Source organism: Anolis sagrei, chromosome 3, assembly GCF_037176765.1.
Source record: "Anolis sagrei isolate rAnoSag1 chromosome 3, rAnoSag1.mat, whole genome shotgun sequence".
Lineage (NCBI taxonomy): Eukaryota > Metazoa > Chordata > Lepidosauria > Squamata > Dactyloidae > Anolis > Anolis sagrei.
Window position 1 is genome coordinate 144937542 of NC_090023.1, and position 26675 is coordinate 144964216.

Genomic DNA, 26675 nt, shown 5'->3' on the forward strand with positions numbered 1-26675 from the left:
ACTGACTCTTTGGTTTAGAAATGGAGATGAGCACCACACCCCAGAGTTGGACACGACTGGACTTCATGTCAGGGGAAAACCTTTACCCATATATATATATATATATATATATATATATATATAATACATATATGCACACACACACACATACACACACACACACAACATCAAGGAGCTAGTCTCAATGCATGGGACAGGAGTCCCATGGAAATCCCAAGGAGGCCATCACATGACGTAAGGGTACTTTTGGTGGGTTTCTGTGGAGCTCTGTTTCCACAGCACATGGAAACAGAGCCAAAAGTCCATCTTCAGGAATCGGGTTTAAGCCAAATGGCTTAAAGTGGGAAAAGATGGGCAGAAGATGGGGAAAGGATGTGGCGTGGCTGGCCATCCAATAAGATGGGGAAAGATGGTAGGGAATGAAGATGATTCCCTTTGCTTTCCCCCACTTTCTCCCCACCCATGGGATGAAGTCCTAAGAGAGTTTCCCTTTACACATTCACTGGTGTTTTTAGATCGGCAGTCAATACATTCCATTTTTGTTGCTGTTAACTGTTTGTATGTATTGCTCTTTTTATGTCTTTTTCTATAGGGATTTAATTTACAGTTTTTATTGTATAAGGATTTTTTTTTGCTTTAAATTAACTGTGGGGTCCTTGTAGGGACTAAAAGTGATATGTATATGTTTCAGTAGATGGATAAACAGCTCTGATAAACATTGTACTTCTGAAAATAATTGCTGGAATATGTCAGCAAACCTGTATAGATTGTAAAGTACACATCTAAGGAGGAACACTGAACTATTCTTTTTCACACCTTTCAAATTGCTTGAAAGAGAAGGGGAAAAGGCAGAGGGATTAGAGGTAAAGTACGTTATAAAGAATATCCAAAAACAGAGTAAGTCTGTTGACAAGCCTAAGAAAATTAGGTAGAAATCTATCCCCGATATGTTGAAACTGTAAAAGGCGGAAGACTAGTTCATACTGTTGACAACATTCACTAGGGTTATCTCTGTAATTTCAAACTTTTTCTCGAGGTTTATTCATTCAGTTGACAGGAGTGTCCAGGGTGGATGGAAGGGAACCACATCATCATGACACAATGCACACTTCGTATATTTCAGCAAGAGATAACCTGGGTTGATACTGTCATTTTGCTGCTGGAGCAATTTCTTCTGTGTCAGCCTTTTCTTCTCTTACTGTTGTAGGATCTCTAAAATAAGAAAGTCGTGATACAGAAGCTCATATGAACCTACATCCTGTGTTTGAATTGTATGAAAAGCAGGCACAGACCAGAAAAAGGTAAAAATTTAAGTCGTGCTCAATCTCAATTCCACTGCATTTAAATGTTCTTTGTATGCTTTTCACATTTAATTCATGTTATGATTATCTTAGACCATCTGATGTGGGGCCTTTAGTTTTTAAAGTGGGTGGCATATTTTAACATAAAGATGTCAAAGCTTTTTCCAGCAAATATATTTGTACTGCACAAAGAGTGGGGGTCAGAGGTACAAATTGATGCATTGCATATACATTTCTATATTTTATACCATTTTGCTCAATTTGCACAATTTATTCCAAGTACAGTGTATGACATTTAGCTGAACATCTGTGTTCTACTCCAAGAATATTAAATGTTTTTTGTCATATATAGTTCTGTTACTTGGAAAATTATAGCCATAAGTATAGGGGTAGGTTTTTTACTGCAAAGAAAGTGCTGCTACAGTCCTTTACACGCATTCTTAAAATGTTTAAAATGTTTAAAATTGTATTGAATTTTTTTGAATAGGCCAATTTAACTGGGTTTTAAGGTTGAATTTAGTTTCCTATGTTAATCTACATTATAAGATGCCTCAGCCCTGAATTTTGGGAAATATATATGATTGTACACAAAACTCCATTCTTTTGAGGAAGATGTATGCGTACGTATCATCAAATTGTCTGCTGATTTATGGCAAATCCATTATTTTCATATATTTTTTCTTAGACAAGTTATATTCAGAGGTGGTTTTGCCAGTTAATTCCTTTGAAATATAGGCTGCCATGCTTGGAATTCATTGGCTGTGTCCTATCCAAAACCCTTCTTGAGTAAACATGGATATCAATTGATTGTGAGATGATAGTATAGATACTATACTAACTTACCTAGGAGCAAGCACCCACAAAACAATGAAACTTATGCTTGTTTAGATACATCCATGGTTGCTTTGTGAAACCTTTGAAATGTTATCATGTCTGTTTTGGAATAGATGTGCTTAGGATTTCTGCTCCTGCTCAAGATGTGTTCCAACCTGTTCCAGTTTCATGTCTAGGTATACCTATGTGGAATCATAAATATTTGAATATCCCTGTAAATAAGTAGAATATAAGTAGTATTGATATATATACTATAAGTAGTATTGCTATATAAGTAGTATTGCATAAGATGATTGCTATGTGACTGCTATATAAATGTTGCAGGATATTACCACTTAACCATGCAAAATATGTAAAAGGTTTACAAATATGTTAAAAATATTCTTCATTAGATACATATGCAAGATAAGTCTGGCTGTGCAACATCACGGAGACATATATATGGATTGTAATGGTGTATATATTTGGACAATTCAAGAAGTGTGGTTTTGAATATGGTTTGTCCTGCCATTCTCTATGACATTCCTGTTCTATGTATTGAAGATACAGGGTCACACATTTGGATTTTTTGATTACCACCATAGAAGGCACACTTGCATATGAGCTCATTGGACATGGTTTCAGTTATACTTGAAGAGCTTGGAATACCATAAAATTGTATAGGAGGATTTGTTGATGTGTTCTTTCCTGGCCTTCAGTTTGATTTTATGGTCAGCTTCCAATGGGAATTCACATTGGACTTGAGAAAACACTTGGTAGATCCTACTATGTGATTCTGCTAGAAGTCCAATACATCATTAATTTCAGGTAGGAAAAATAAAGTTTCAGATTATACATGCTTACAGATAAATTACATTACATTTGACCCTTGGTTGGTTAAAAAAGGTGTCTAATCATTAAAGAGATTAGACTAGCCCCTACTCTTCAAGTTTTCAGAACAAATCTGAAAACATGGCTCTTCAAATAGGCCTTTGACCATGTTTAGAATTCTACCTGTTATATTCTAGGAACTAATGATTTGTTTCACCCTTGCACATACTACTTGCACTTTATGAAACTGATTTTAATTACAGTTTTATTTTTATATCCGTAGCCACTGCAGCATTTTATTGATTCTTTTAAGTCGGTATGTTTTATACAATGTTTATATAATTTGTTTATGTGGACTTTATTGTTATTTTGTGATTTTGTTTATGTGCCTTGTTGTATTTATATGTTTACACCATTGAGTGCTTTTGTGAGCTGCCCTGAGTCCCTTCAGGGAGATGGTGGTGGGACACAATATTATTATTATTATTATTATTATTATTATTATTATATATTGAGGATATGGTTTTGATTTCTTTTTTTCATAGAAGTCTAAGGAGGCTGTTCTCTAATCACAATTTATTTTGTTCTAGACAAAAGTTAAACATCAATGAGGAATGGATCTATTGTGTAGTATGTGGGCATACTGTAAAAGAAAAAAAAGGAGCAACAATTCCTCTCTAGGAATTTTTTGCCTCCTCCAGGGTTTTTTATTTTGTATCAAAAGGATTGCATGAATAAATTAGTCTAAAACTGACAAAATAAAGGGAGCACAAGCAGCTCAATAATTTTGACCAAAACCCAAAATCATCCAGGTTGATTCTATGGTAACTTCTGCTAGAATCGTTAATTTCAGTCGGGTTCACTTTCATTTATTTTATGGTAGCAAGTCACAACCATCACTTATATATAGTCACTATAGTCATCTTTTCAAAAAAGGGAAAGCAGGAAAATGTTAATGCACAATGAAAGGGGGGGGGGTGTTAAAAGTTGTCTCCATGGACACTCCTCCCAGTGCCTTTGTTTCCATGATCCCTGAGAGCCACCAAATGTATTTTTATTGAACCAGCAACTGTGTATTCCCTGTTGTCCTTCCAGTGAAGACTAGGGAACTCCAGAACACTGCTGCTGTTGCCAGTGTTTTCATCTCTCTCCTCTTTCTTCACATGGCTACTGAAAAAAGAAAAGAAGAGGCAAGGCTGTCATTGTCACTGGCATCATAATATTTCCACCCCTCACATATACACACACTTTGTCAGGAAAATAGGTAGAAACTGATTGAGGTCAAGAGGAGATAAAATTTACTCTCCAACTGTCTGACTGTACTCACAACAGAATTAGCTCACTCTCCAACTGCCTGGCCATTCTCACAAATAGAAAGTTTTATGAAACACTGGTTCTTGCTGGAGATGAAAAATGCTAAAATAATCTATCTGTCTGACAGCATGGCTATTCTTACATTTGGATTCTTCTTGTGGGTTGTGCTATAGGGATTATTATGATGGGAGCTTATACTTTAAATCTGACCACTACATCACAGGCTGTGGCCATAAATCCCTGGTAATGGAGGCATGAGAATCTGCATCCCTCCATCTCTTCCAATATTATGAAAACAGGAATAACTCCTTTGTGTTTCAGGGCATCACCCACAGAGTGTATTCACTTCCCCAATATGCCAATGATGCCCAAACATTTTCATTACATTCTCATTCACGTCCGTTTCATCTTTGTTTGGTTATTTTTTCTTCATACATTCTCTTCCATATAGAAAAGCTTTTGAATCTCTGGGACTCCCAAGGCTGTTTCTCATCATCAACTTGCTAAACGACTCTGTTATCTAACCTGTCTATATTTATACAGTCACTTTCCCCCCTGAAAAACAAGCTTACATTTGTCTAATGCTCTCCCTGTACAGTGTTTCAGAAGCAGGAATAATCATTTTAAAAAGCATTGTGATAAACATTATGTTGCGTTAAACCTCTTGCTGTGCTCCAGTGATTGTTGTTTTGTCTGTCATTTAAGTTTTAAATAATGAAGGATAAGATGTCATGCAGGGATGAACATGTAATGCAATGTGGTTTCTAGACAAATAGAATGATAATATGATTAATTACATTGATGCAGCAATAACATTTTCAAATCCTGGCTTATTAGTGAAACATTAAATGAACAAGTGCAGTTCTTAGAATTACATCCCAATCCTGTGTATATTCATCCAGACATAATCACTACTGGTTTCAGGAGGACTTACATCTAGGTAAGCATACATAAGATTGTGTTGTTTTATGCGTCCTTCAGTAGAATGTCGATTTCTCAGTGGCATATTCTGTATTTGCCATGGGGTAAGAGGGTGTAATCAATATGACTGGAGGCTATTCACAGGTGGAATACACTTGAAATATTTATTTAAATCACAGCAAGTAAACAGAGGATCAGGTCTGTGAGAAGGAGTCACAAAACAGTAGTAAAGTAAAAGAATTTCAGGCTGGTGCTCTTCCTCTGCTCTTGAATTTATAAAGGAAAAGAAAAGGTTCTGGGTAGACTTTCTTAAAACCCTGTTTGCCTCACGTTCATCCTTAAGCATGCAGCAAATATTGGGGATACTTCTTTCTGTGAAGTGAGGTGAAGTAGTTGATGGATTGCAGCCCGTATGGTCACATTAATGGAAGACATTATCTGGGAACTAGGAAGGGATGTGTTTCCTTGTGAGATCTGCAGGATACCTAGTGCCTTTTAATAGTATCATTCAAAGCATCCTAAAGCTGTGGACAAGATATTATTTAATTTATACCCAAATAACATATCAGCATTGTCTGACCTAGAATTTTTTTCTTCCCTCAATTGGTCAAAGAAGGCATCTATTCTTTTATATGCTGATGACATGGCTTTAATTTCTTTTTCTCATATAGGTCTAAGGAGGGTGCTCCCTAAGCTTGGTTTATTTTGTTATAGAGACAAGCTAAACATCGATTATACCAAAATAAGGGTGATGGGTTTTGGAAAAAGGCACTCAGTTTCAATGGTCTATCAGTGGTCACCAGATTGAACAATGTCAGGAACTTTAAATACCTGGGCCTTCATTTTACAGAAAACATCTCCTGGAAGCCCCACATAGAAGCAACTAGAGCAGTGACTTTGAGGTCTATTGAAGCAATCTTTAGATTTTACAAAATTACAAGGGCAGCCTAGTTATCCCAGCCCTGAAAATATTCTTGGAAAACAATCACGGCCCAGATTCTGTATGCTACTGCTGTCTGGGGATGGGGTGACTCGCAGGCAGCTAAATCGGAGGCCCCTCAGAATACATTTCTCAAAAATCAATACTTCCACCTGATACTCTTTCAGCTCTTGTTTAAAAGTCTGGCTTGCCTTCTATTAGATCTCTCATTCATTTATTTTCATTTAGCTACTGTCGAATTTTAAAAGATTCTTTAATTAGGAGTTCTCCCACACTCATGGTACGAACAGCTATCAAACTGTGAAGTTTGGAGCTCAAGACATCAAAAGTTGTTTCAATCATATCCTATTCTGCTTGGATTTTTTCTATCCTGAACTCAAAAGAGAAGCTTCATGAATACGTTTTTTGGTCACAGTGTACAACCAGAAAGAAAGGCTATTAACAATTCTAATTTTTCAAAATGATATAGACTTTATCAATTTAATCAAGAAAGGGCTGTAACTGGGTAAGTTCACATTTCCAAAACCTGGGAAAGTTTTGACACCTCTTCATCTTCAAACCATGCCTACAGCTACAATCATTGGCAGATATTCTCATACCTTGTGGCTGTCTATTTGTGCATTATAAACCCAGAAATAGAAAATTTGCTACATTATTTGCTCTCCTCATTATATTCTGAACCAAGATGCAAATCCTTAAATCTATTTAAATTCTAATAATGTTTTGAAAAAGTTTTCTATCTTCTATGTGATAACTATTATACGATAACTTACAGGATTTTTCTTTTTGCTCTGACAGTAATGGACATTTGAGTGAAATTTATCACTAATATTGCAATTTATTTTTCTTGGGTTGCTCCTTTCCAGATCTAATTTTATATAGTTTAGTGTTTTTGTATACATTTAAATGTTGTATTTTAATTGTATTTTTAATTTGCAAGATCTGTATGCTAGTCTTATGTAGTACTTTCATATTGTGGCACTTTTATATCATATTTATTTGTTTTTTATGCAAATTACTTATGGCCTAAGACAGGAAAGATGAGCCTGCCGCCTTAAGGCTGCATATGGCCTTCTAGGTCTTTGTTTTGAATGGTTTTAACATTGTTATTAGCTTGATTCTGTTCAAATGTTGACTTTTTGTATAGTTTTAAATGTATTATGTCATTAATTTGTAGCATATCTTAGGATCTAGCTTCCTTGTGGGCCTGGGGAAAATGTACCATGAAATTTTGACACATACATTTTTCTACTATGTTTGCTTAGTGCTTCTTATGTGTTATATTTGTATCTCAGGTTTTGCCGACAGTAATTTCCCCAAAATCCATTCTGTGGCTAACTGGCAAAATGCATGTAGGTGTTCTTGGTCCTAATACAAGCATGTTTTTCTTGGCCCCTATCCCAGCTTCTATGAGAAAGCACTCACTATTTTGCTGATGCTGATTTTAACATCAATTTGAGAAGTGAAGTTCCATGTTTCTCATCAGTTTCCATTTGTAGTTGAATGATCTGGCAGAGAAATTCAGAACTTTTGCATAGCTTAGAAACTTACATGTTTAGTGCTGGTTTTTAATAACTCCTAGCTGACAAAAATTAAAATTGCTTTGTAGAGCACATACAGCTTGACATTTTAAGGCTGAACATTTTAAATAAAAAGAGGATACGAGAATGTGGGCATCTAAGAGCTGTCATCTGAGGAGTCATTTGTACTACTTGTTTTCACAAAGTGAATTTTTGCAGTCACTTTGTGAGTGAAAATGCAAATCTGTGCGTCCTTTGCTGTTCACACTGATTGCTAATAATTAATATATTTTAGGACTATATGGTCAGGTTAAAGTAGTAACAGCCATCCCAGTTATGTCAGATGTTTTTTCAAAATCACAGAGGCTGGGAAACACAGAAATTAGTCAGCTGATCAGTCTTAAAGGTTTCTCCAGGCAGGTGAAATGTGTCACGTGGTACTTGTTATTGCAGTTCATGTGTTTGTTAAAAATATCTCAACAAGATTTTGGTTGTCTAAACCTGTTTTGTGGCAATTGCAGTACAACCTGCAACATTTTATTCCCACCACCATGTGAGGTCATTTTGGAAGAAAAAAGTTGCCATGTGCTTTTTCTATTTTTTAATCATTTTTCTTTCATTTTATTGCATTCTAGATAATTAGAATATCAGTGAAATACCAGTTTTGTACTGTAAGATTATGACATTTTAAAAAGGTTTTCTTTTTTAAAAAAAAAAACTAGAGGGGGGAAATTTGTTTTTCAAACTGTAGGGCCGTTCCAGAAAAACATATTGTTTCAAACATTTAAGCTATTTCTGACTTTTGGTGACTCTAAGGCAAAAGTACCATGAAATTTTCCTGGCAGAATTTGTTTAGAGGGGTTGATTTCTGCTGAGGCTGAGGCTAAGGAAGTCACCTAGTGGTTTTCCATGGTCAAGCAAAGATCCGAGCCTTGGTCTCCTGATATCCTAGTCCAATACTTGAAACATTACACCATGCGGAGTCTACCAGAAAAATCATGCACCAGCTCTTTTTTTTTAAACAACCTTTGACAGATTGGAGAAATTGCGAGAAACATCTCCTGCAACATAATGGAACAAGCGGAAATGGAAGGAATCTTATTACGTGAACTCATGATTCTTTATTCCAATATGGAAGAACCCTAAGGCTCTGTGCCAATTACTGCTGTCTTTTACTTGTCTCTAGGATGACACTTTATCTTAGTGATCAGGTAATTTTGATAGAAAGCTTGTTCTTGGAAGATTTATTTGACTTGCTGAAGAAATGGCAGCAGGGTAATAAGTGCCTATCCTCAATGACAAATGTTCATCATACTTTTTGGAAATTGTATTGGTATGAGATTTTTGTAGGCCGGTCCAGTAGATCTTGTTGCCTTTTTAATGTTCTGAAATTAGGCAAGTGCTTTTGCCCTCTATAAATGAGAAGCATAGACTGAGTGGTTGCATACACTATATGCATTCATTGTTCTCCCAATTCCTTAAATCTTATAGCAATCCGTTTTTAAAAATATGTGTGCATTCCTGGCACTTTAAATATATCTGCTATTACCACTCCAGTGAGGAAAGGTGAAGTACATATGAAGGAGGTGTGTAGCACATTCACTATTGCTCTTTTTTTATATAATTATATGCCAAAATATGGGTTTTTCGATCTGTCTTCTTTTGCAATGTGGCTTCTTAAAATTGTGAGACTCAGCACTATTTGAAGAGCTGGGTTTGCTCACTGTGATCTGTTATGACGCCCTTGTCCTCAAAGCCAGGCTGAAGTATTTAATTATTCAGTGTTTATAACTGTTTTTCTTAAGTAACATCATTTTTAAAATAACAAAATAGGTAAATTTAATGAAGTGTATGATGGTCAGGTTGGGCAGCAGCAACTGCATGCCATGCTGTCTAAATAGCAGCTGTTGGTGATGATAAGAAATATGAGTGAAATTGAAAGGGACAGGTTTGATTCCTGCTGTGGGCCCTGGCTCTTGCATCAAAGGGTTATGGTAGATTTGTGGAGAAGGGAGAAGACAGGGAAGAGAAACATATAAATTGAAAACATGGCAGAAATCACAAAAGGATGTGTTATGAAAATAAATCAGCCACTGTCAGCATCTGATTTCCATAAATCTATATTTTGGTGAACATTTGAAAGGCTCACAAAGCCTAGAAAGCATCAGGGATTTTCAATGTACAGCTAAATTATTTTGTTTAAAAGGGGATTTAGTGAAAATTGGATGGACTAATACCATTAGAGTGCTTGAACTAGTTTTAATAGAAATGTCTACCTTATATTTTCTCAAATGAACAACAATTTCATGTGACAAAATACACATGAAAAAGGTGGTGCTTCTTTCTGCTCCCCACAATGAGCTCTCATGGGTAGTGCATGGACCAAGTGGGGGAGGATATCCCTGCCCGTTTGGGGTGTGTGAAAGCATGCCAATGTGATTTGTTCTCCCCATGCATTTTTCATGTATGGATTTAAGAGATGCTTTTATATCTTTATTGTAATGCCACTCAGTGGCTTACTTTACCTGAAGTACAAATCTTGTTATGCTACAGCATTTGCCTTATATAAGGCTTTCTGTACCTGGAGATCGTGCATGGGAGGATCCCAAAAGACACAGTTAGTTTTGGTGGTGTATTTTTGTAAAAACACGCTTTCTTACACTACTATATCTATCAATTACAAAAGACCCAGATTCAACAATTGCTGCAATCTTTCCTAATCAAATCAGCCCTTGCAAATCAGGTAGGTCAAGTGCTACCTGTATATTGCTAGGTGAGCAACTTGACATTTTCCTTAAGTCTTGTGGTAGTTAAGAAACGAAATGCTTAAAATACCATTTAGGTTGTTCCCTGTAGCGTAATTATAGCCTTTTCAGTAAGTGAAGTAATTTTTAAATTATAGATTAGTCTAGTCATTTAATTTGATAGGAACAATTGTGGTTAATTTTACAATTTCTTATGCTACAACAACAGTGACAAAATGATTTTGTAGTTGCCTCTCTTTGTTCCCAACTGTCTGTCATTAAAAGTATGGATTTTTACACTTAGAAAAAGACAAATGGCATTATAAATTAATCAGGTTGTTTTTGTTGAATACGCTTGTGAAGGAGGAGTGGTGCTGAAAATAGGGACCAAGACCAATTCATGATGAAAACCCTGGGTGGAAACATATGGTACACAATGCTGGCAAAGTGAGGTCTAAAGACTCAAGAAATAAGGTACTAATTGTAAACCGCCCCGAGTCGCCTGCGGGCTGAAAGGGACAATATATAAATATAGCAAATAAATAAATACCTAACACCCTTGTGTTGGAAGTGTCTTCCCTTTGGTATCTACCGGTCTCTTTGTTTCTCTTATATATTTTCTGAACAACCCAACAGACCAGAATGCTGTAAAGCAATGGGCTGCTACCGGTTCTGTCTATTGGATCAACAAACTGGGCTCAAAATAATGGATTTGTGGTTTTAGACTGGATCCCAGACCTTTGTCTGCCTTGTATTTCTTGTCCTTGGGCAACCCTCTCACAGTCAATTTGTTTTGAAAAATTGAGTGGAGCCATCTTCCATTTTTTGTTGTTGTAAGAACAACTAGAAGAACTTTGAAAACTGGTCCAATGTAGATATTTTCATCCATGTTCCAGTAAGTATCAAAGATATCTGTATGAATATTTCAGCTAATATTGTGTAATTATCTTCTTGTTCACTCAGATAAAAAATTCTAGCTATTGGTAAGAGTATTATTAAAGAGAATTTTATTTGTGCCATTATTTTTATAAAAGAATCTACCTAGACTTATTGCATTAAAAATAGTTAAATGTCTGTGTTAGGGCAGGGAGGCAAGAATTTTGGTTGAGGCAAACACCGTGTTCCCATACTTTAAAGTAGTTATTCATTGCTTTATAGTATGTGTGTTTGACATATTTGGGGAATATCCAAGTTGCCCCTTACAGCTTGGTGCTGGCAAAAATGATCCTAGCTATCAGATGAGAACAATGTTGTGTTTGGAAGTAAGTTTTTTATATGCATGGAAGCAGTGGATATGAAAGCAGGATTTAATATCCATTTTCTACACCTTCCTGGGTATTTCACATGAAAGGATAGTAGTTTACAAACCGAAGTAGCATGTAGTCTGAACAAGGGGTCTAGAGTGGAGAGTGAAGCACACTTTGCTTTTCAGACTCCAGGCTATATGTATTTTAAGTGTATGAAGAATGAGAGGAAATGAAAGTCACCCAGCTTTGAACTCAATGTATTTTTCTAGCCAAGGTAGGTTCCATATTTCAATTGCTCAAAATACAGAAAGCAATTCAACCATTGCTTGAAAATATGACCTTAGCATGTGGGAGAACAATGGAACATGCAAGGGTCACCAGTTTCATCCATACAGTTACCATCAATTCAATGAAATGAAGGCAAGCAGGGTAGCTCATCAAGTGACCCAAAACCTCTCAATCAAGTGGATTTTTCTGTTGGATTTTTCATTGACTTTATGGCACACTTTTTTGAAACTATCCCCTGAAGAAAGATAGTGTAATAAATGGGATCTCTGCCATTGAGCAGATGGGTTTCAAGTCCTTATAAGTATCATGTCCAAACATTAACAGCTATCCACTGTAGAATAAGACTCCATTTGTGCTTTTGTATTAACTTGACTGGGAAAAGACCCGGAGGCTGAGAACAGATTGGGGAGGGGAAATCTTTTTTGGTTCTAACCTGTTTGCAGGGGTCACACTGCAACCCCCAACACATGGCCATCTAGCTTCTGCCTAAAAGCCTCCAAAGAGTTTCCAATGCACTCTGAAGCAGAGAGTTCCACTGCTTAACAGCAGTTTCAAACAGAAAGTTCTTCCTAATGTTAAAGTGAAATCTCCTTTCCCATAATTTGAACCCATTGCTCTAGGTCCTAGTCTCCAGGACAGCAGAAAACAAGCCTGCTTCCTGACTCATTTGTAGGTTTTGGTATGTGTGTAAGTGGAATTTGTTATTACTCATGGTTGATACATTTATATATTTACTTATTTAATTAACAGTATTTCTATTCCACCCTTCTCACCCCATAGGGGACTCAGGGCAGATTACAATGTACATATACATGGCAAACATTCAATGCCATAGACACACAACATATGTAGACAGACACACAGAGGACATTTAACATTCCAGCTTCATGAGGGTATTCTGGCCACCAGGGGAGCTGTCACTTTACTGTCCATTTGTGACACTGATGGAGTACTTCCTCATTCTTTGCATGCTTGCTGGAGATTTTCTCTATTCTTTATTTTCTTAAAATGCCTGTGAGTCAAAACCGGTTGAATGTTGGAGTCTTCTCTTGTGTAATGAAGAAAATAGGACATTTACTGTGCTAGGACTTGGGATCTACTGATCTGTAGTAGAGACACAAGGACTATTTCCACGCACGTGAAGGTTTTTTTTCATATTTCAAGAAAATAACAAATTATTTCTGTTAAATGTGAATGTAACAATCCTATGTTTTATCAACGTTTGTATCTGTATGCATACATTGAGTTTCTATGTCTTTAGATACATTTGTCTTGAACTTGCCCAGGCCTACCATTGGGAACTCTTATTGTCCAGGAGGAACTGTAGCTCACTGATGTTCCATTTGAACCTTTTCCACTGAGAACTGCCTGTGAGAATAAGTGGGTTTCTACCACATTGTCTTCCCTGTTTGACTTGTCATAAATCATATCCGTCTGTCAACGTGTTTTGTCACTTTGTTGTAATTTGAGAAATGCCTGTTGAAAAATTCTCGAGTTGTGAGTCTGTGTCCAATGAGTCAGAACAGATGTGGTTGCATTTATAGTGTTTGACTGGAGACAGTGGATTTTCTGGCATGTTCTTGGCAAGAGTCATGTAAATATATGCAGTCACAGTCATTTTTGGGATATGAGAAGAATATGTGTTCCTTATCTAAATAAGAAAGCTTGTCCATCTTCATCATCGGTTTTACTTACTATATTGGTCTGCAGCTATGACTTGCAAAGTGATGGTGGCCATGCTGATAAGCAATGGTTTTGATCCTGGCAGCCATGCTTAGAAAACAGTGACAAGTTAGGCATAGCTAGCATTAGTCTCATTAGTTCAGAAGATCTAAATCTGTATTAATTTATTTTATTTATTTACAGTATTTATATTCTGCCCTTCTCACCCCGCAGGGGACTCAGGGCGGATTACAATGTACATATACATGGCAAACATTCAATGCCATAGACACACAATATATATAGACAGACACAGAGGCAATTTAACATTCCAGCTTTTTCATGAGGGTATTCTGGCCACCAGGGGAGCTATTGCTTCACCATCTATTTGTGACACTGATGAAGTACTTCCTCATTCTTTGCATGCTTGCTGGAGATTTCTATGGCATCGTAAATTAGCCTCCCTGCATAAGCGGTACCTAAATTTCCTACTTGAAAGATGCAACTGTCTTTCAGGCTGCAAAGGTCGACAGCAAGCTACACAATTTGCTTGGAAGCTCACTCTGACCCAGGCTGGTTTTGAACTCATGACCTTTTGGTCAGTAGTGATTTTAATGCCGCTGACTGCCAGCCAGCTGCGCCACAGTCCCAGTGTATGTAACTCAATACTGGATTGTTGTAGGTTTTTTCGGGCTATATGGCCATGTTCTAGAGGCATTCTCTCCTGACGTTTCGCCTGCATCAATGGCAAGCATCCTCAGAGGTAGTGAGGTCTCAGAGGTAGTAACGCAATGCTTTTTAATATAGATCTCCAAGGTTTAGTTGGTAGCTATATCAGCTAACCCTTTCTCTTATTATTTGGTTCATAATTTAATCAAAGGTGCCCATAATTGTCATGTTATTCGAAAAGGGAATATCAAAAGATGACTTTTTCCCCTTACTATGAGTAGTTATTTTCATTTATTCAGTTGTAAGTTATTGCTTGCTTTCCTCTATTAGAACATAGTTTTGTTGAGGTTTCCATTTAAATTAATTTGATTAATCAATTGGGTTAAAAGGCAGTTGATTAATCAAACTAAAATTGTTTCATTGTGACAGCTCTACCTTAATTATCAATAAATCCCTTAGGAAATGGCTATTATCCATCAGCACTAACAGGGGTTTCAGGGGTAATAAAGAAAATTGGGTAGCCTCACCGGAATCACCCAAATGTCACTCGACATCTCTATTGAACTTGCATTTTTATTTTCAAATTGACAGTGCTCCAGCCTTCTCTGTCAATAGCAGTAATTGGAAATGAACACGCAGATTGATCTTCTGGATCTTTAGCCAGTGGGCTCCTGATAAAACTGTCTTCCTCTCTTGTGGCAGTGTTTGTTTATTTTTTCCTCTTTTTACAGAAGGCTGTTGAGTGTTAAGCACATGAACTTCAGAGCAGTCTGTTTCTTCTCTTCCTTATTTGTAATGAACCGTAATTAGTTGAGTTCCCCCAGGCAGACTCCGGTTTTGCCAGCAAGATACATGGATTCTAGGTTTCAGTCCATTTTCCAGCACTTTTTAGAATCTATATGAGCAATTCCACAGGAAAAAAAGAATGTGTATTCATGTCCCTGGTGCTTGTTATATTCCTGTGTGTTTTCCCTTGATGGCAATAACATTAGACTTGTTGATTTTATTTTGATGTTTTCTGCATAATAATAATTTCCAGTCTGAGAAAGAGATTTTGTTTTTTAAAAAAATAGGTTTAATTTGTGTTAATGAAAAACATTGTTTCACTGAATACTTGTTTTAAGTTTTTCCAAAAATCTTGTGAAGTAACTTTGTATTTAAATAAAAAGCCCCTTTGAAGCAAGGTTAAAAAAACACCCTTGTAAAATTGATTTTTCTCCATACAGAAGGCTCTTGTAAATATTTCTTTGAAAATCCAGCAATCATGAGATAAAAGCTAAGTCTTTTTCTTAGATTGCTAGTTCAATGTCATGAAAAAGAGCAATCAGGAAACCAAAGGTAAATGAAGGGGGTAAATGGAAACAGGGAGCACTATTTAAAGTGCTGGGTATCCGAGAGCACCCTTCATGACTTGAATCCAAATTCATACTCTCCCAAATATTATACTCCTAGAGATCCTTTGCTCTATCCTCTCCACTTTTGGCCCATTAGGGTCCAGATCATACCATGTTGTTATTTTGTTCGAAAACCACTTCAAGGCTATAGTTGATTGCTGGTGCAGTGCATTGCGACTTTGCCCCATTTCTACTTTTGTGATTTCAACTCCACACCACTCCATTGGCAGTAATGCTAGTATTGATTTGGACATGAGAAAGGGTAATGTTAGGGTTGGAAGGCATGATCATCAAGTTTGCAGACGACACCAAATTGGGAGGGATAGCCAACATCCCAGAAGACAGAAGCAGAATTCAAAACAGTCTTCACAGATTAGAGAGATGAATGGCCAAAACTAACAAAATGAAGTTCAACAGTGACAAATCTGAGATACTCCACTTAGGCAGAAAAAATGAAATGCAAAGATACAGAATGGGGGGGCGCCTGGCTTGAGAGCAGTACCTGTGAAAAAGATCTTGGAGTCCTCATGGACAACAAGTTAAACATAATCCAACAATGTCATGCGGTGGCAAAAAAAAAAAAGCCAGTGGAATTTTGGCCTGCATCAATAGGAGTTTAGTGTCTAGATCCAAGGAAGTCATGCTACCCTTCCATTCTGCCTTGGTTAGACCACATCTGGAATACTGTGAGCAATTCTGGGCACCACAATTGAAGGGAGATGTTGACAAGCTGGAACGTGTCCAGAGGAAGGCAACCAAAATGATCAAGAGTCTGGAGAACAAGCCCTATGAGGAGTGGCTTAAAGAGCTGGGCATGTTTAGCCTTCAGGAGAGAAGGTTGAGAGGAGACATGATGGCCATGTATAAATATGTGAGGGGAAGTGACAGGGAGGAGGGAGTAAGCTTTTTTTCTGCTGCCCTAGAGACTAGGATACAGAACAATGGCTTCAAACTACAGGAAAGGAGATTCCACCTGAACATGAAGAACTTCCTGACTGTGACAGCTGTTCAGCAGTGGAACTCTCTGTCCTGGAGTGTTTTGGAGGCTTTTAAGTAGAGGCTGGATGGTCATCTCTTTGGGGTGCTTTGAATGCGATTTTCCTGCTTCTTGGCAGGGGGCTGGACTGGATGGCTCACAAAGTTTCTTCCAACTCTATGATTCTAATGTAACATCCTTCTAAGTAGTGTTAGGCTGGTGTTCTCCCTAGTCTTCTATTAATAGAAAAGCCCTTTTTATGCAAGAGAGCACCCAGGTAGGCTGTCTTTACCACAGTTGTCCTTATCTTTAGTGGCTTGGGTGCTTGATCGTGGCTTTCAATGGGCAGGTATGGTATTTTAGTTTGCAAACACTATTATTTTAAGCACTATGCTTTTATAAACCAGTTCTAATTCAATTGTGTTGTCACACTATAACTAATTTAATTGCATTTTAATATTTTACCATAGTGTTTTCTGGCATTTTACATGTTTTATTATATTATGTCCACCTTGGGCCTCACCTCTTAGCAAAACATGGGATAGAAATTTAAATTTAATCAATCAATGAAGGAGTTTTCATAATGAAGTAACAATAATGGGATTTCCAAGATATGTGAAATGCTATTGTTCTATAGTTTTCTTTATTTCATTTTTCTTTTGGAGCTTTTTTCTGCCAGAGGAACGTTTAAAGCTGCTAAAAATAAACAAAAACAAATGGAATAGCAAACCAAATAGTGTGAAAAAAAATCTAAAAACAACATCCAATACATTTATATTAACTACTTTAAATGTAATTAATATATTCAAAATTATGAATAGCAGCTCTTATGTAGTGATTACTGAATATTGAGGGAAATCACTTATGGAGCAACTCTCTACTACATGTGTATAAACTAATACCTACAGCTTTCATAGATTTAGCCAACATTGATCTTCCATTTTACAGTTTGGTCACTGAGTGTCTGGGAGCATGAAAGGCAGACCAATAACTTTCTAGAACAAAGCCAGAAGCACAGAGAAGAAGGGGATAATGCATCATCAGAGCTGGGTGACATTTCTGAGACCTTTTACCTAGGGTTGTTTCAAGTCAAATGTCAGTTTCCTTTGTGCAGGAGATAGCCATGTCAAAGTGCTACAAATTTGAGCAGGCTGTGCTTAATTTATACAATTATAATGCATTAATCTTGAATATGTTTATCTCAAAGCTAGTCTCAAAAAATAGAATAGACATTTTTTCCATTAAAGAGGATTAAGATTATGCTGCAAGTAGAGCTAGGCTTGTTATTTGTGTATGTCAGCCATATCAGATTGCAAATACAGAGAGGAAGGGGGGTTAAATGTTAAGAGGTCAGACCAATATTGCTGCCCTATGTTCCCTGAGCTAGGACTTCATCAGACAAACTTTTGGCTCCATTTCCATGTGCTTCAGAAATGGAGACTCATGGGAGACCCGTGGAGGCTGTCACATGATGTGCAGGCACTTCCAGTCCCAGGACTCTGGGACTCTGTTTCTACAGTGCATGGAAACCGAGCCAGAATTCCATCTTCAGGAGTTGGGTAAGATCCAACTCCAAATCTGAGAAAGTGGGGAAAAAAGCAGATAAAAGACAAGGACAGGACATGGGATGGATGGCTATTCCAGAAGAACAGGATAAGACGGTTCCCTTCGCTTTCCCTCCACCCGTCTGACGAAGTCTCTAGTCTGTTCTCTGCAGGTGAAGAGGAGGATGCTCTTCCATTTGTCAGCATTCCCTACACTGGTGAGCTCTATAAACAAAATGCAGAAAAATGCCATCTTGTATTTTATCAAAATATTGCACGATGGCCTTGGCTATAAGACCTAGCATGAATCTACACAGGCATGAAAATCAAGACTCACCCTGAATTGACTCTTATTTCTATACTTCTGGTGAATCTTTCAGGCTATCCTGGGTTAAACCAGCTTAGCCTCACTTCAGGAAAAATCTGGGGAGGTTCTGGAATTTGAAACTCTGGAGTATCCTGTGGGTTCTGTGAAGTGTGGAAAGCTGGATCAGATCCAATTCAGACTGGCCTGCTGTCCACACTGAACACCACCACCCTCTCCTGTGGTCATCAGTGGAGAACCAGTGGAGGAGGGGTGGACCATATTGTGTCCCCACTACCTCTAGCCAGCCATAGAATTCCATGTGAGCTTCTGATATTTGCAGGTTTCTTATCCTGACACCAATGGAGGTGCCTATACTACCAGGAAAGAGGTGGGAAATCAGCCTTTGCCTTTTCCTGTATTGCCTCTGCTGATGTCAGAATGGGGCACCTCTGGTGACTAGGAATCCACACACAGCTCTGTGGTGGGCTGGGAGCGGGAACGACAATGGTGATGGTGAGCTGACAGTTTAGTGAGAACTGGCCAGTGTAGACTCACCCCAAAAAAGGAACACATAGATTGGGTTTGGAAAATAATACCAAAGGAGGATACCCTGTCAAAGATAACTAACAGAGACCAATTGTTGCAAAATCTAATCAAGGGTCCCACATATCTCAAGAAGTTTGGACATGAGTCTGCAAATATCATTTTAAAGCAAACAAACAGTAGTTGTTTCTCTCTGAGCTTTATGCTGGCTTTGAGACATGTATGCGTGGTTAAACACAGACAAATGCACATACTTACACTTCTTTTCTTCCTGCTTGTTTCCTCTTTCTTACTTGTTCCCATCTTTTGACATTATCTTCCCATGGTCTAATAGTGTGCTGAGGCATTACAATTCCATTCTCTGTGAAAACAGGAACACATCGATATTGCTTTTCTTCCTATTGTTGCATTTCAGCCACCTGAGGATGATCATGGAAACAGAGCCAGATGATGAGGGGTTTGGAAGTGCAGGGCCTGCTGGGCCTGATGCTTCAGTTGAGGATGATGATCAGGGGTTTGGGGGTGCAGGGCCTGATGCTTCTGAAGGTGCTCAGACAGATGGGATGTTGAAACAGGATGGTGATTCCCCAGTTGGGAGAACAGAGGGGGATTTGGTTGATTCTCTGTGTGAAAAAAAAAACTGTTTTAGAAGCTGACAGGCAGAGAAGGGAGGAAGGGAGGGGTTGTACAGAGATTCAAAGCTGCTCCTGCGGGAGAAGAATTCCAGGTGCAAGTCGAGCCATGGGAAAAGGAAGCAGAGGCCAAGAGAGACTTCTCAAGGCCAATGGAATGCTTTCATACATTGCTATCCTTAATTAGAGAAAGACTAGCTCTCAGGTCTCCGATCAAGCAACGTAGCAAATTAAGCAAGAAGCTCCTGCCTTATTCCTGCTCCTATTTTAGTTTCTAGCCAAATTTTCTAGTCAAGTTTTGCTACCAGTCTTGGGGATTTTACCATGGACTCAAGCTAATGTTTTGTTCTTTGTTTCTTGGACTACTCAAGTTCATGTTTTATTCCTTGTCTCTTGGATTAATCAAGCTCATGTTTATCCCATGCACCTTGGATTAATGCTCATGCTTTAATCTTTGCATTGGAGATTATTTCTGGCTTTTGGGACTCTTTCTAGCTTTACATATTTGGATTTTTAACTCTTTTACTGTGTGTACTTTAACAATAAACTATTTATTACTATGCTTGGCTTTCTGGTAAGTGCTTGAGCAAGGTGAATTCTAGCTGAGGTGCAACACCTATTGCATTCCCCTACTCCAGTAATGCTCTATTAACACACAATGTGCTTACCTTAACACTTTTAAACCTCCTTCGCTCATCGCTTTTCATGTTTTGCTTTTCTAGTGCATATTTCCTTTAAAAAAATAACCAAAAGAACAGTCCAATTCCAAGATTTGGCTCATTATCACTAATTTTGTGTTTTTGCTGGTTTGTGATTTTGGGGTTGCTTAGAAATGTTTTTTTTCTCCCTGGGTTGCTGTGCACATATTTGTCTTTCTGTACCTGTATGGCAGTGGATTTCCAATCCCAGCTCTATACTCATAATTGCATGCTGCCAGTGGTTGGTGCAATTTTCAGTGACAAATCTGCTTTTGGGATGCTGGGGACACCCCAGAAGAATTCCAAGTGTTACAGTTGGTGACAATGTTTGTCAATTGAATCCAACATATCACGTCACAATTAAAGGTATGTATCCTCATTAACATTGCATCCTTGTATCAAATCAGCACTGTTTGCAAATGTGTGAATGTAGCTGAACACACAAAGCCGTAACTTTTCAAAAAAAAATCTCTACAGTATATAATACTTGCTTAGTCAACAAACTAAAAAGCAGATTTGTGCCAGGAAAGAACTGTGGAATTGTGCAGTTAAATCATTTTTTTTTAAACGCTGGCAAACAGGCCAAAAAGGCAACTAATAGGAGTGCAGCTGGAGATCCTCATTATCTGCTCACTGGAAGTTGAATGGCCTCATTTTGTGAACATGGAAATGAAGCAGAGAAAAGTTGCACTCACAAGAGGAAGGCGAGTAAAATGATCAAAGATCTGAAAACCATGCCCTCTGAAGAGCTGGGTATGCTTACTCTGCATAAGAGAGGGGTGAGAGGAAGCATGATAGCCATGTACAAATATGTGAAAGGATACCAAAAGGAAGAGATAGCAGGCTTGTTTCTTGCTGCCCTGGGGACTAGGATTCAGAAACATGGGTTGAAATGACAGAAAAGGAGATTCCACTGGAACATTAGGAAAAACTTCCTGGCTATAAGAGCTGTTCAACAGTGGAACTCACTGTCTTGTAGTGTTATGACAGTGGATGTTTCATTGTGCATTCGATTGATGATTCCTTTGATAGATAGTCCCTAACCATGACTTGAATTCAAGTTACTATTTTTGATTACTACACTTTTAAGTTAAGCTGAAATGATCCTGTTATAATTGCTCTATTCCTATGCTCCTTTGCGTTCTATCCACTTTTTGACCAACCTATCCTCTAACTCGGTTCCACATCGGTCCCCTCTCCCCCAAAAATGAGACTAGAGATATCTCTGTTGTTGCTTATGATGCTGCTGTTTATGTTATTATTGTTTATGATGATGCTGTTCTTATGTTTTAATACTTTATTGTTATGTTTTTAATTGTATGTTGGGCTTGGCTCCATGTAAGCCACCCTGAGTCCCTTCCGGGAGATGGAGGCGGGGTAGAAAAATAAACTTCTTCTTCTTCTTCTTCTTCTTCTTCTTCTTCTTCTTCTTCTTCTTCTTCTTCCTCCTCCTCCTCCTCCTCCTCCTCCTCCTCCTCCTCCTCCTCCTCCTCTTCCTCCTCTCCTCCTTATTTGAGGTTTTTACATAGAGGCTGGATGGCTATATGTTGGAAGTGCTATCATTGTGTTTTTCCTGCATAGCATGTGGTTGAACTAGATGGCCCATGTGGTCTCTCCCAACACTATGATTCTACAACATACCTACATTACAACATGGTAAATACCCATTATCGTGGCTACGGTGCTAGTTGTTTATTGCACCAGTGTCAAGCCTGGACTGAAGCACTTTTAGGTCCCTATTCACAAATTTCCCATGAATTACAACATATGGCCAAACATTGGAGAGAAACCTGAAATGCTACTGGTATGCTATGATACCATATTCTCTTAAGCAGCAACTAATGCACACTTCTTTTGATGCCACTATAATCTATCCTGTGGTGATACTACTATATTCACATGATACCTAGCTAAAAGCATATGCTGTTTCCCCCCTTTTAAGAAGCCTTGTTGTTCAAAGAATAGGATATAAATAAGCCACAAATAACCTTTCTCTTCGGGAGTCAGTTGCGGCTGTAGCTACAACCTCATGGGGTAATAGTGATACTGAAATGAAACCCTAATTCCTGTTCAGAATGGCCATCTGTTCTTCTATGGTACATTGAATTCTGCTCTGCATCTTAGTTTAATTACAGTACATTTAACTTAAACATTACCTGGTTCGAGCACTATCTCTGTGCTGCAGGCTGTGGGTTGGGCTGACCCAGTTCTTCTTGTATGTATAATGAACTGAATTGCTATTGAATGCATGTACTGATATACATATAAATGTATGTACATATGTATAATGGGTTGAGTTAAATAAGCAAATCATAAAAAATAAGCAACCCTATATGGAGACAGATAAATGGTTTATGTGGTACGGTAGCATGCTTCCAATTGAGGGCAGCTCCTGGGAATTGCATAGGCACACAAGGTCACTCATTCACATGTGTGCACACTCACTTACTTCAGCTGCAAGCTTTTTGCGTTTAGTGACTAACTTCTAAAGGTTTTGTTTATCTATTATAGCAGTCATTGAGAGACTAACCTCTTCCATTAAATTAAACCCCATTTAAGGCCATTTCAATAGTGCCTGTCAACACATCTTGTAGTGGAGAAGCCCCTGACTTAATTGTACCTTGTGTGAAGAAGTGCCTTGCTTGTCAAGCTAATGTGAGAAATCTGTGCTGTTTCCTTCACCCATTATTTTCGTTTGGAAGGGATTTAAACTTTATCTTTATAGTAACATCAAGTGGAAGAAATGTTGGATGAAATATAGTAATTTGGGTTTTTCTTTAAAAAAAGTCAGAAAAGAGAAAATACCTTAATGCATTTGTGTAAAAGACATGATGGGAAGATCAGTTTTAAGCTGTTGAATTTTTTTCAGTGCAGTTACTTGCCTTTGGCAGCCGAGGAAAGCCTTTTTATGTTAGCTACACAATTGCTCTTGGGATATCTATAGATGGCAGAAAGCTCTAATGCTCTTGAGATGGATGTTGGCAACACAGAACAGGATCCTTCCTGTGATATGCAAATCAAGCTCCCATTTAAACAGGGAAGACAGGTAGAGATAACCTTAATCACTGTATCAAAATCTGGAGATTGAAAAATACATTCCCCAGAATTGGAGTGATGTAGTACAATTGTGTAGAAGAACTCTCACTCCTTCTGCACACTATATTTTAGTTGCATAGGTTGCAGTACAACCCTATGTTTTTAATCATACTATAGTTTATAGTCTAGTCTACTACTAACCATTTATGAGCTACATTTCAGCTCAAACTCCAAACTTTTTTTGCCATTTATTAATCTCTAGTAGTATAGAGAAATGCTTACTAAGCTAAAAGACATTTTTTTATTTAAAATATTCACATCTGGTTTTTCTAGTACTCCAAGTCAGCTAACAATAAATGAAAATGAATGCACTATAACTTGTAAAGCTTCTCTGCGGACATTGATAGAAAGACACCTGCTGCCTTTATCGTTTGTACCACATAATTCAGTAATACCTACTGAGTCCTGCATCAAGATATGCATATTCAGAAGCTGGGGTCTAAAATACCTTAATGCCATCAGATCCTATCTGATAGTGGAAGCTAATCAGGGTTAGCCCTGATTAGTACTTACTTAGGAGACTACTACAAACAACAGATGCGGAGGGCTGTATTTCAGCCAAAGGAACTGGAAAAACGACCTCCGAGGGTTCATTGCCTAAGGACCTCTTTTCATGGCCCATGCAGGCCATGCCATTGCACCAGAAGTCACCAGCGAAAGGGAAGGCACACCATGCGCACCCTCCCTCCTTCCCCCATCACATGAACCTCTTGCATGAATTCAAACATCTAAACATCAGCATGGGTTAGGCTAAAGTAGGAAGTTAGATCAGGTCTTGAAATTGGCATTTAACATGGGCAGTTGTTGAAGTAACAGAATCACAGGAGGAGTTTCCTGAGCCATTGAATCGAACTCCCTGTTTGTGATGGCACGCCCAAAGTCTTTGGGAAAAGCTATAGTGTCTGTTTTTACTTGAGGGCTATCTGTATACCTTCTGTTAAGTAAAGACCCTTAACAGACAGAGGCACTTTAGGCAAGGTGAAAAGACAACCAATATGAGTTTACTGAAAACAAGATGAATAAAGAATTAACTCCACCTGGGACTGTTATAAAATAGCTTAAAACAATAGATTATAAAAAGAGATTTTGCTGGTTGGAGTCTTTGAAAGTCTCCTGCCTCTGGTGCAAAGCAATAGTTTACAAGCTCCATCTTCTTCCTTTTGGAGTTTAAGCTGTTCAAAAGCTTCTGTTGTCTCTGGGACTGCTGGGATATAAATACTGGCTGAATGCAGATGCTAGGAATTCCTATTTTGGATTGCTTGGGCCTAGGATTACCAGACAATGACCAAGCCTCTGGTCACTGTAGCTCTGCTGCAGAAAGAGGAATCTAGCAAGAGAGCTCTGTACAGGCAAATGGAATAGACCAACTAAGGCTAGCCTCTAGGGCAGCAGTTCTCAACCTGGGGGTCGCGACCCCCAGGGGGGTCGTTTGACAATTTCGGAGGGGTCGCGAGGCTGCCTCCTTAGGCCCTGCCCCAATGCTGCACCCAGCCGAGGGCTCTCCTCGCGCGAATTCTCCCTCGGCTGGGCCGCAGTCCCGCCTTCCGGCGAGGCCGCGATCCAGCCGAGGGCTCTTCTCGCGAGGAGTCCCCCTCGGCTGGGCCGCGGTCCCGCCTTCCGGCGAGGCCGCGATCCAGCTGAGGGCTCTCCTTGCAAGAAGGCTTCCTTCCTGGGCCACAGTCACGCCTCGAAAGAATTATAAATCCCAGAAACTACAACTCTCAAATATCGAGGTCTGTTTTTCCCAAACTCCACCACATTTGGGTATATTATTTGTGCTAATTCTGGTCCAGATCTATCATTGTCCACAGTGCCCTCTGGATGTAGGTGAACTACAACTCCAAAACTCAAGGTCAGTGCTCACCAAACCCTTCCAGTATTTTCTGTTGGTCATGGGAATTCTGTGTACCAAGTTTGGTTCAATTTCATCGTTTTTGGAGTTCAGAATGCTCTTTGATTGTAGGTGAACTATAAATCCCAGCAATTACAACTCTCAAATGACAAAATAAATCCTCCCCAACCCCACCAGTATTTAAATGCGGGCATATTAGATATCCGTGCCAAATTTGGTCCAGTGAATGAAAATACACCTGCATATCAGATATTTACATTATGATTCATAACAGTAGCAAAATGACAGTTATGAAGTAGCAACAGAAATAATTTTATGGTTGGGGGTCACCACAACATGAGGGACTGGATTAAGGGGTCACGGCATTAGGAAGGTTGAGAACCACTGCTCTAGGGGGTTTTTATGCTCCACTCAAAACTAATACAAAGGAAGATATCTACATTATTGGGAAAACCTATAAACGGGGGAACTAAAGCAGAGGAAAGGAACAGGCAAAGCCAAGAATTCACACTGTTTAGCAAAGGATCTCCAACTAAAGCACCTCCCAGGAGACAGCTGTTGATGACAGTTCTTTTACAAGATGCCCTTATTTGGGTTAGAGAATTGGAAACTCTTCCAATTCTCTAAGCCAGTGTTTCTCAAACTGTGTTCCTCCAGGTGTTTTGGACTTCAGCTCCCAGAAATCCCAGCCAGCTCACTTCTACTCCAATTTTTGGGTTCTAAGGGCTTCCAAAATGGACATCCACAGGCTATATGCTTCTCTTAATCTGGATTTGGAGAGGCAAGGGAGACATTTGCAGCAGTTCTCCAGTTCAGGATGGATATTTCCTATCTGTATCTGTGTGTGACTGCTCTGTCCCAGAACCCCAATTGTTAACAACTCCTCTCTTTTATGTGGAGAGTCCTTCCCTTTGTATGCAGACTACCTTTCCCCCATAGAATCTCTCTCATAATGAAGTAATTATGTATGATGAGATGAAAGAAATAAAGCCTCACTATACATCAAATTCATTTTCTATCAATATAATGAGCTTTCTGTAACAGTGGCGGTGTGTTGTTTGGTGCCGTGTTACACAACACCCCCAGTTCTGTTGTTCCAAGGCAATAGTTCTTAACCTTTTATGGGGCACAGATTCCACCTGATAATTTGATGAAAGTTATTAACCATTCCCCCGTAAAATGGTGATAACAACAATGCTATTTTACATGACCATATATAGTAGGAACACAAAGATTTAAAAAGCTCTCAGATACTAAAAGCCATTGCAAGAAATAAATAATACCACCTGAACATTAGAAAGAACTTCCTGGCTGTGAGAGCTGTTCAACAGTGGAACTCTTTGCTTTGGAGTGTGGCAGATGTTCCTTTTTGGAGGCGCTTAA

General features: G+C 38.5%; 1 protein-coding gene across 5 annotated transcripts in view; it reads left to right on the top strand.

Moving 5' to 3' along the window:
* Positions 1-26675, top strand: part of ENOX1 (ecto-NOX disulfide-thiol exchanger 1) — a 527672-nt gene that overhangs the window by 310240 nt on the left and 190757 nt on the right. For 4 of the 5 annotated variants that reach the window (XM_067466943.1, XM_067466940.1, XM_067466942.1 and 1 more), the window contains one exon: positions 1208-1301. The exons of the other annotated variant lie outside the window; for it this stretch is intronic. The gene's annotated coding sequence lies outside the window, so the exon portion shown is untranslated. The remainder of the gene's footprint in view (positions 1-1207; positions 1302-26675) is intronic. 5 annotated transcript variants of the gene reach the window in all.